The following is an 8,643-nucleotide window of genomic DNA, read 5'->3' on the forward strand; positions in this document are numbered from 1 at the left end:
GAATCGTATTTCCTTGCAGAGAGAGACAGTTCCTCTGCGAAGTTCCATTAAGATCTTTAGAAAGTATAACGGTACTGGCTGGGGGGCGATTCCCTGCAAGGAATAAGCTGCCTCAAGGAACACGAAAAAGCAAGCAACTGCTAACGAGTTATTGTTGATTGGGTGAAGTTCAATTAGAGAAACACTAGCTACACTACTTGCTGACCCGCTGCTGCGTCTTAAAGGGCCAGACCATAATAATTAATTGGACGCGAGAAGAGGAGGAGTTTCGCCTCAGCAGTGTTGGGGATGTTTGAGGAGGGGGAGATGGCTTTAAATGTTTATGTATCTGCTGCCCCCTTCCCACAGGCAACATGCTATCCTTGTATTCCCCTGGAAAAGGAGAGTTGATGCTCATTAAAACAATGCCATAAGCATTCTTGTGTATAATCGTTAACTTTGTATTATTATGGTACACAGTAGGCCTAATTGAGTGATACAAAAAAAAGAAACTGCAGTATTGGAACCCTTGTAGCTGAATCATACAAAAGTATATGAGTGATTTGAAAGCACTTATGATTCGGAGACAAAAAGGTTAGGGGGATAATGTGAGTGCTAGCAACCCCAAAAGCTTGAACAGGGTAGGCAACATCAAACTCTGCTCACTGCACAATTAGTCTAATTTTCAATTAAGCAATATGGTTAGGATTACGCAGGTAACTCAAATACAGTAATATGCAATTTTGCAATGTGACAAATGTACATTATTATTGTTATTATCAGGCTACTAATGTCTTCGTATTATATTTTTTATTGAGTGCATTACTATTATGATAGGCAGGACTATATATGTTATTACTACATTATCAACATCATTGTTTTCTTAGAACTATACAAAAGTAAGCCCACATTATTATTAACATTACATTTTAACATGCTCATTAAGTTTCAAGAACAAAGCATAGACATGCATTATCCTTCCTGTCGTGAGCTTATAATTTTGGATCTTTTGGCAGAGGAACCACTAAGATAAACCGTTTACCCTTGAAACCTTAAACCTTTTTTTGCACATCAGCTATCGGTGCTTTAAAAAAACAATAGCTGTAGCCTACTTTTATCTCTTATAACGGTATAGGAAGCCAAAGAGACAACCTGGGAATGATTAGGAGATACATAGTGCATTGTAGGACAGTGTTGAGTTACACTATAGTGTTCCATAAAATGTCCTAGATTGGCATGCTGATAAATATGACGCCGTGGCCAGTGACAATACTTTATGTGATCTGTTTAGCTCGCAGGCAAAGAAACGAGACACAGAAGAGTTGTCACGCTCCCATTCTCTCCCCCCCCCCCCCCCCCCCCCATCGTTAATGATATTAATTAAAATTCTGATGATGTCCGGGCTGTACCATGTAAGAGAGTAGATCATAGAATGAAAAAGGGTTAAGTTCGACAGCATCGAGGATCAGGTAGGTTGTGCGTGTTGTTTATCCATTGAGCAGGCTATTAGGCCTACTTAATTTGACACAATAACACCTACAGTATAGTACAATATGCACGCATTAATAGTTCGTTATAAAGATTTTTCAAATGCGTTTAACGGCAATCTGAATCTGAAAATATCCATCAAGCTATGTTGCATGCATAAGGTTTCAATAATATTGCAATTACAAATAAGCAATGGGCTTTCGACAGGAATTTGATCTGCATGCATATAGCGAAATGTTGTTTGTATTTTCGTTTAGACTATTAAAATATAATATATTGCGAAATGTGTTTACAATTTGTATTATATTTGTATTAAACCAGCTCTATTTCATTGTTTATGGTGCACACGTAGGCTATCATAAAATGTATAATTGTAACCTATTAGGCTAATCGCAAAAAGGGACATATCCTACATGAAATAGGACAATATCAGCATATGAATATAATGCTTTTAACAATTATTTTTTCGAAAAAAAATACATTCCATTGACATGTTTACAAACTGTTGGATGATTATTTATAATGTATTTTACTCAGCACATTAACACCGTGCTCTCTGCAGTGTGGTAGAAAGATGTACAATTCAGAGGTGGTAATTCTGAGCGTATTCCCACATTCCCTAGGTGCGGGTCAACAACATCAATTATCTATTTCAAACCCGAGGTACACTATTGATAATGTCCATTGTTGCTGTTATTTCATTGCGTTTTAATAATCGACTGAAATTATGAATGTCTTTCTTACATGAACCATTAACAGTGAATAGAACCTTGCAGAAACACCATATTGTTCGTGCCAAGAACACCATATGGTGACATTCGTGTAGGGACGAAACCAGGCCAAATAGCATTGGAGTTATAAAACAGCACGAGATTCTATTAGCTTAGATGGAGACCCGCTGTCTTGGATGTCATTTAGCAATATTGAGAGGGAGGTTTTCCTATTAAAGAGGGATAATTTATTCGAAGGGCTCTGTTGAATACAAACAACATTTGAGGTTATAACATTTCACAGTGGTTTTGGCTATAAAATACCACGGGGTACAGCCTTCCCCAGCTAGATGCGTCGATTGGGCCTTGTAAAATGTACATCTTCTTCTTCTTCTTCTTAAAAAAAAACCCACATCAGTAGGCCTATCACACTAACGTCATTAATGTGTTACTTAATCTCATGACTTGTTGTAGGATTTAGTCTAGCTCAAATAATGATCAGTTACATAGAACTACAGGCCTAGGCCATCCATCGAATTACAGCCTGATAACTATAAACCAATGTCTTGTTGCTGATCAACAATGTAAAAAAAAAATGTGTTTTACTATTTGGTTGCGGTCAGTGCTACTTGGGATCTTTGGGACGTCCGTACCCCCTAAACCCTAACCTTAACCCCTAACCTTAACCATAACCATAACCCTTACTTAACCCTAACCTTAACCCTTACCTTAACCATTTTAAATGTCAACTTCAATGGGGTAGGGAGGTCCCAAGGATCCTGGATAGCATGGACTATTTGGTTGCAACGATTTTATTACAATACTGTTCGTCTCCACGTGCTATTATATTTTAACTCTACTTGGAAAATAACCATTGCTGACCTTTTACAATCGCAGTAGCCTATAACATAAAATATGCTTACATTTACAGGAGAACTTGGAAATGGAAACAAACCAACCATGCTTATTAATGTCATAGGCTAATGATGAAACATATTTACATTCATGCCAACAGACTTGGTGCAATTCATAGTTTCAGCCTATTCAGGAAAAACGCATAATGTAACGTTGGTGTTGATATCATAGGCTTCTTTCAGAAAGAGATACAGCTGCACTCTACGCCCAGCAAGAACACAGCGGAGGGCAAACGAGCCATGGAGCGATGGAATGAATAGGCGGGTTATATTTCCCTCAAACGCGGCAAGCATTAATAGTTCTAAAGATACGTCCACCGATATCTCTTTTCCAAACATGTTTCCAATGATCTTTACGGTCTCAAGCGGAGCAGTGCTAATTCGAAAGGTTTTCTTTGGCTTAATTTAACCGTTAATTAGAAACAGAACACCTGACATCATCAATCATTAACTCTTATGGGAGTTGTGTTTTATATTCACCAAAGCTCTATCTCCAGTCAGCCAGTCCCCTTTCCCAGAGCTGCATGGTCCCCCCATAGGTCACATATTGCTCATGGCCTCTCAGTTTTCCTCGTACAGTGGGGCTGGCTATTGGAAAGCGGTATTCGGACTATCAAAATATCATCGCCAATAGACTCGAACTGGCCTTTGGAATAACTGCAGACATAAACAGTTGGTTATGAATGTTGATTTTCTGACTCTTTAGGCTGCACTGCATGGTTTTTGTTGATGATTTGCAGATGTTCGAGAAATGATAAAAGTACCCTGTCCTGGTACGTCCAATAAACTTGTAAAACCGGAGAAACATACTGTAGTTCTACCAAATTGTGCTAAAACATAAATTATGCAGGTGTATTGATTCGGTAATTTCTACGTTTTCTTTGTTGGTCTCTGTCCATGATTTAAATACAATTATTTTAGACTGATAAACTCTCATCGCCAATATTATTTGGGTTTTAGAGAAAATGTTGAAACGTGGGGCGCCCAATGCTATACTACTGTCGAGTGACAAATCTGAATATAATTCAGGTAGCTAGGCCTATCAGGTTTCTTCATCACCCTCTTACTTTATTCGTTACTGACTCCTGTTGCAAAACAAAACAGCTGTACTAACAACTTAAGTATAACATGATACAGGAACACTCACATTAACGTGGGAGTTATGGTGACACATGAGAGTGATACATGCTTATAATGAAATAGAGAGGACTTGCTGTCTTTGCATCAGTTGTGTTGGTCTCCATTGTATCCCTATAGGTCCTGTGATTTTCTGGGTATACAGGGTTGAAACATAAAGATATTTGTCTATGCAGGCTATCAATTTACAACATAACCCTAACGCTGCATTATGACCGGGGTTCAATCTTCAGTACAATAATCTGATGTGGTGTAGGGGAGGAGGGTAGTGACTTCAATGTACAGTATATGCCTTCTAATGACATTACCCTAGTCATAGTGTGTCCATAAAGTGCTTGCATTGATCAAATTGTATAATGCCAGCAGGGCATGTCGACACAATATCAGTAGTCAACCATTTTGATTATAAATGGGTTTGGGGTTCATAAGATGCTGCTCAATGAAGCAAAAATAAAGAGGAAATAATCGTTGGGATATTGTGGGCTTTCATCTCCTCATTCAATAATTATTTTATAGGCATAACAATTCATTACCAATATTATAAATTGTCAACTGTAAATAGAAAAGTATATTGTTATTATTACAATTATTGATATTATTGATATTATTATTATTATTATTATTATTATTATTATTATTATTTTCAACAAGAAAAATAATGGTAGGCCTACTAATAGTAATGCAGTCATTCACAACATTATGTCATTACTGGAATCACGATTATGACATTTCTTGACCTACGTGACAAGAGAGCGAATTATAGGCTATTTCCCTTAAAAATTGTATAGGCCTATATATTAATCTTTTTTGCAATGTTACCTAACGTCATTATTGACTGCCCCTATTTTCTCTGTACTAGCCGAAACATGTTAGGCCTATACAAGCTTTATTGAACGAAGCGATCATTTTAAGCACTAATGCGTTTTCAAGGAAACAATGTTGTCAATAGTTTGGGTAAATATGATCTTGAGTTGCTCGTGCGTTCTAACGATAATCATGGGTAGCCTAGCCCTATTACACAACACATCATACTCGTACCTCATCACTTCTGAATAGGAGAGAAAGTGAGTGAGAGCAAGAATAAGCCCCTGCAGTGTGCGTGTGTGTGTGTGTGTGTGTGTGTGAAAACGGGGAGTGAGAAAGTGGAGGCTTGTGTGTGCGCGCATACATGACAGGCGAGGTGGATGCGTAATCTTGGAGACAAAACATTCTCCATCCATTCTCTCTATAGGCGTGTGTGAGTGGGTTTGACGCGTGTAGGGATGGAGAGAAGACCATGAACGCCGGTTTCAAGCACCCTCTCTCAAGCATCTAAAACAACAGCAATCATAAACGTCGGCCTTTAGGTGCTTAGGCTGTTACATCGCGCATTGGCTTTGACAGTGTCATATTCCACCCTGTTTAGTACCTGTTGTTTTTTCTCCCTTCCGCCACTGGGTTGACAAATGTTTAGATGTCCAACCGCGGAACCCCATACGGCAGGGCCAAACGGCTTCGAAGCCCTATCACCTTTGCACTGTTGATTTTCTCTTGCTGGTCAGAGCTTGAAACCCCCCGGGAAGCGGTGTTGTTCGACACTAATGCTCCAATGGGGTCCATTTAAGATCATAAAGAAGGATGTGGGAGGCCAAGCTCCCGACCAGAAGGGCTAAAGGAAGATTACATTGCATTAGTACATGTATCTGCACCGTGGGCCATAATAGGCTTTATTAGCCTGTAATGATCAGAAACAATTTAAGCACCTTTAAACTAACCATAATTTCAAACACAACTAATAGATTAGAGTGAGCTAACTGTACAAGTCCTACTGCAAAGACAAACACTTTGAAATGTATTCATATTTTGTAAATAGCTGAGTATAGGCCTAAAGGATTATTTGTTATAATAATAATAATAATAATAATAATAATAATAATAATAATAATAATAACAATAATAATAATAGTAATAATAATAATAATAATAATAATAATAATAATAATAATAATAATAATTATTATTATTATTATATCATTATATTATAATTGTCAAGGGGTGCTGAAGGTGGGTGTGGTGCATGAATCAAGCGCAGGACGCAGAAGCTCAGTCCAAAAGACTTTAGTGCAATATTCACGTAGAAAATAAGCACAATAAGCCCGAAGGCGAAATAACGGCGCACACAGGCGTCAAACAAACGGCGCACTAACATGTGCGAAAAACCTCTCCAAAACTCTGGAGGGAAGTACGTAGCTCCAACACAAAACAGAAGAGCAATCACACACAAAGACAAACACACACAACGAGAACTAAATAGGACACTAACGAGGACTAACAAGACACAGGTGTACAACATCAAGACAAAACCAAACGAACATGAAACATAGATCGGTGGCAGCTAGTACTCCGGGGACGACGACCGCCGAAGCCTGCCCGAACCAGGAGGAGGAGCAGCCTCGGCCGAAACCGTGACAATAATGACATTATATCAGTTATTATAAACTGGGTGGTTCGAGCCCTGAATGCTGATTGTCTGACAGCCGTGGTATATCAGACCATATACCACGGGTATGACAACATGTATTTGTACTGCTCTAATTACGTTGGTAACCAGTTTATAATAGCAATAAGGCACCTCGGGGGTTTGTGGTAAATGACCAATATACCATGGCTAAGGGCTGTATCCAGGCACTCCGCGTTGTGTCATGCATAAAGAACAGCCCTTAGCCATGTTATTTACATTTTAGTCATTTAGCAGACGCTCTTATCCAGAGCGACTTACAGTTAGTGAGTGCATATATATATATTTTTAAAATATATATATATATTTTTTCATACTGGTCCCCCGTGGGAAACGAACCCACAACCCTGGTGTTGCAAACGCCATGCTCTACCAACTGAGCTACACGGGACTTATTGGCCATATACCACACCCCCTCAGGACTTATTACTTAATTATAATACTTTTTTATTTCACTTTTGAATAAATTCATAGCCTATACATTGGATGTTATTTTCATCCTGATGACACCTGTGAGTACCAGTAGATGGTCTGAATTTGATGTCCAATTGTAGTAGAAGGTTTTCATCAATTAACTACATGTGGAATCACTGAACTCTAAAGTGTATGGAGTGGACATTGACCCTGTTCAGTATTCACTGTGTACTGTAACATATTGTACCCACAATTACAGATGTTGTTTTTCAATCACACACACACACACACACACACACACACACACACACACACACACACACACACACACACACACACACACACACACACACACACACACACACACACACACACACACACACACACACACACACACACACACACACACACACACACACACACACACACACACACACACACACACACACACACACACACACACACACACACACACACACACACACACAGAGAGAGATCATGATGGATGTTTGCCTTTGAACATGGCACCAGCAGACTCATACAAAGAGAAGTGGGATAGATCAAAGGGAGGAACCACACTGTCCCCCCAAATGGACGCCGGATGATGAGAAGATATGGAGCGGTTGAGCCCAAGCCACTTATTATTGGTTAGATGTGGGGTGAGCAACCATGGTCTGATTACATTTTCAGGGTTTTGTTTTCTCATGTACAGTATTGCTCTTACATTAATGCAGCATTATCCTGTATGGATAATGTGCAGAACAATGTTGTTGTCCATAATTATAATTTCAAATTGATGCATTTGAAATGATCCATAATGATCCATACATTGAAAACGATCCATACATTGATAAACTGAACTACGTTCAATTAAACAAATATTAATGCCAAAACTGAATGAATAGGGATATACGGTTTTGTCCAGAAAAAACCCCACAACTTATTTCCATGATCTTTGGAGTTAATCACTAATTATTATATTCAATGGAGATAAATCTGTGTATCAATGTTGTTAACAAATTAGATGTTGTTAACCCTATGTTGTCTGCACTGATTGTCAGTTGCTCTGGATAAGAGCGACTTAAATGTAAAAGGCAAACATATGAAAGATGGAGTAGGTGTTATGTGTCTATTTCACACTAGAATGTTAGACTGAGACATACTCACAACCTTAGCACAGGAGCAGACTCATAACTGGAAGAGCTCAGATTGGTCAATTGATCCCAACATGCCATCATAAAGCCTACCTGATCTCATGGACAAAGTCACATAATGACGTTTAGCAAAAAATTTGACACATATTGTGGTTTTAACGTATTGGCGAAACCCTCAATTTTCAAGAATTGCTAGGTTTATGGTCATGATTAAAGTTTGGGTTATGAGCCCAAAACCCAAAGTTGTTGCGATAAATATTAGGCTAACTCAAATAGTCTTCAAAAAGTAATATAGAACAACATCCCATACTAAATATACTCTATTAATTCATAGCTGTAGGAAGTAATGC

The sequence above is a fragment of the Coregonus lavaretus genome (assembly GCF_964263955.1).
Source record: "Coregonus lavaretus genome assembly, chromosome: 32".
In the NCBI taxonomy this organism is placed as follows: domain Eukaryota; kingdom Metazoa; phylum Chordata; class Actinopteri; order Salmoniformes; family Salmonidae; genus Coregonus; species Coregonus lavaretus.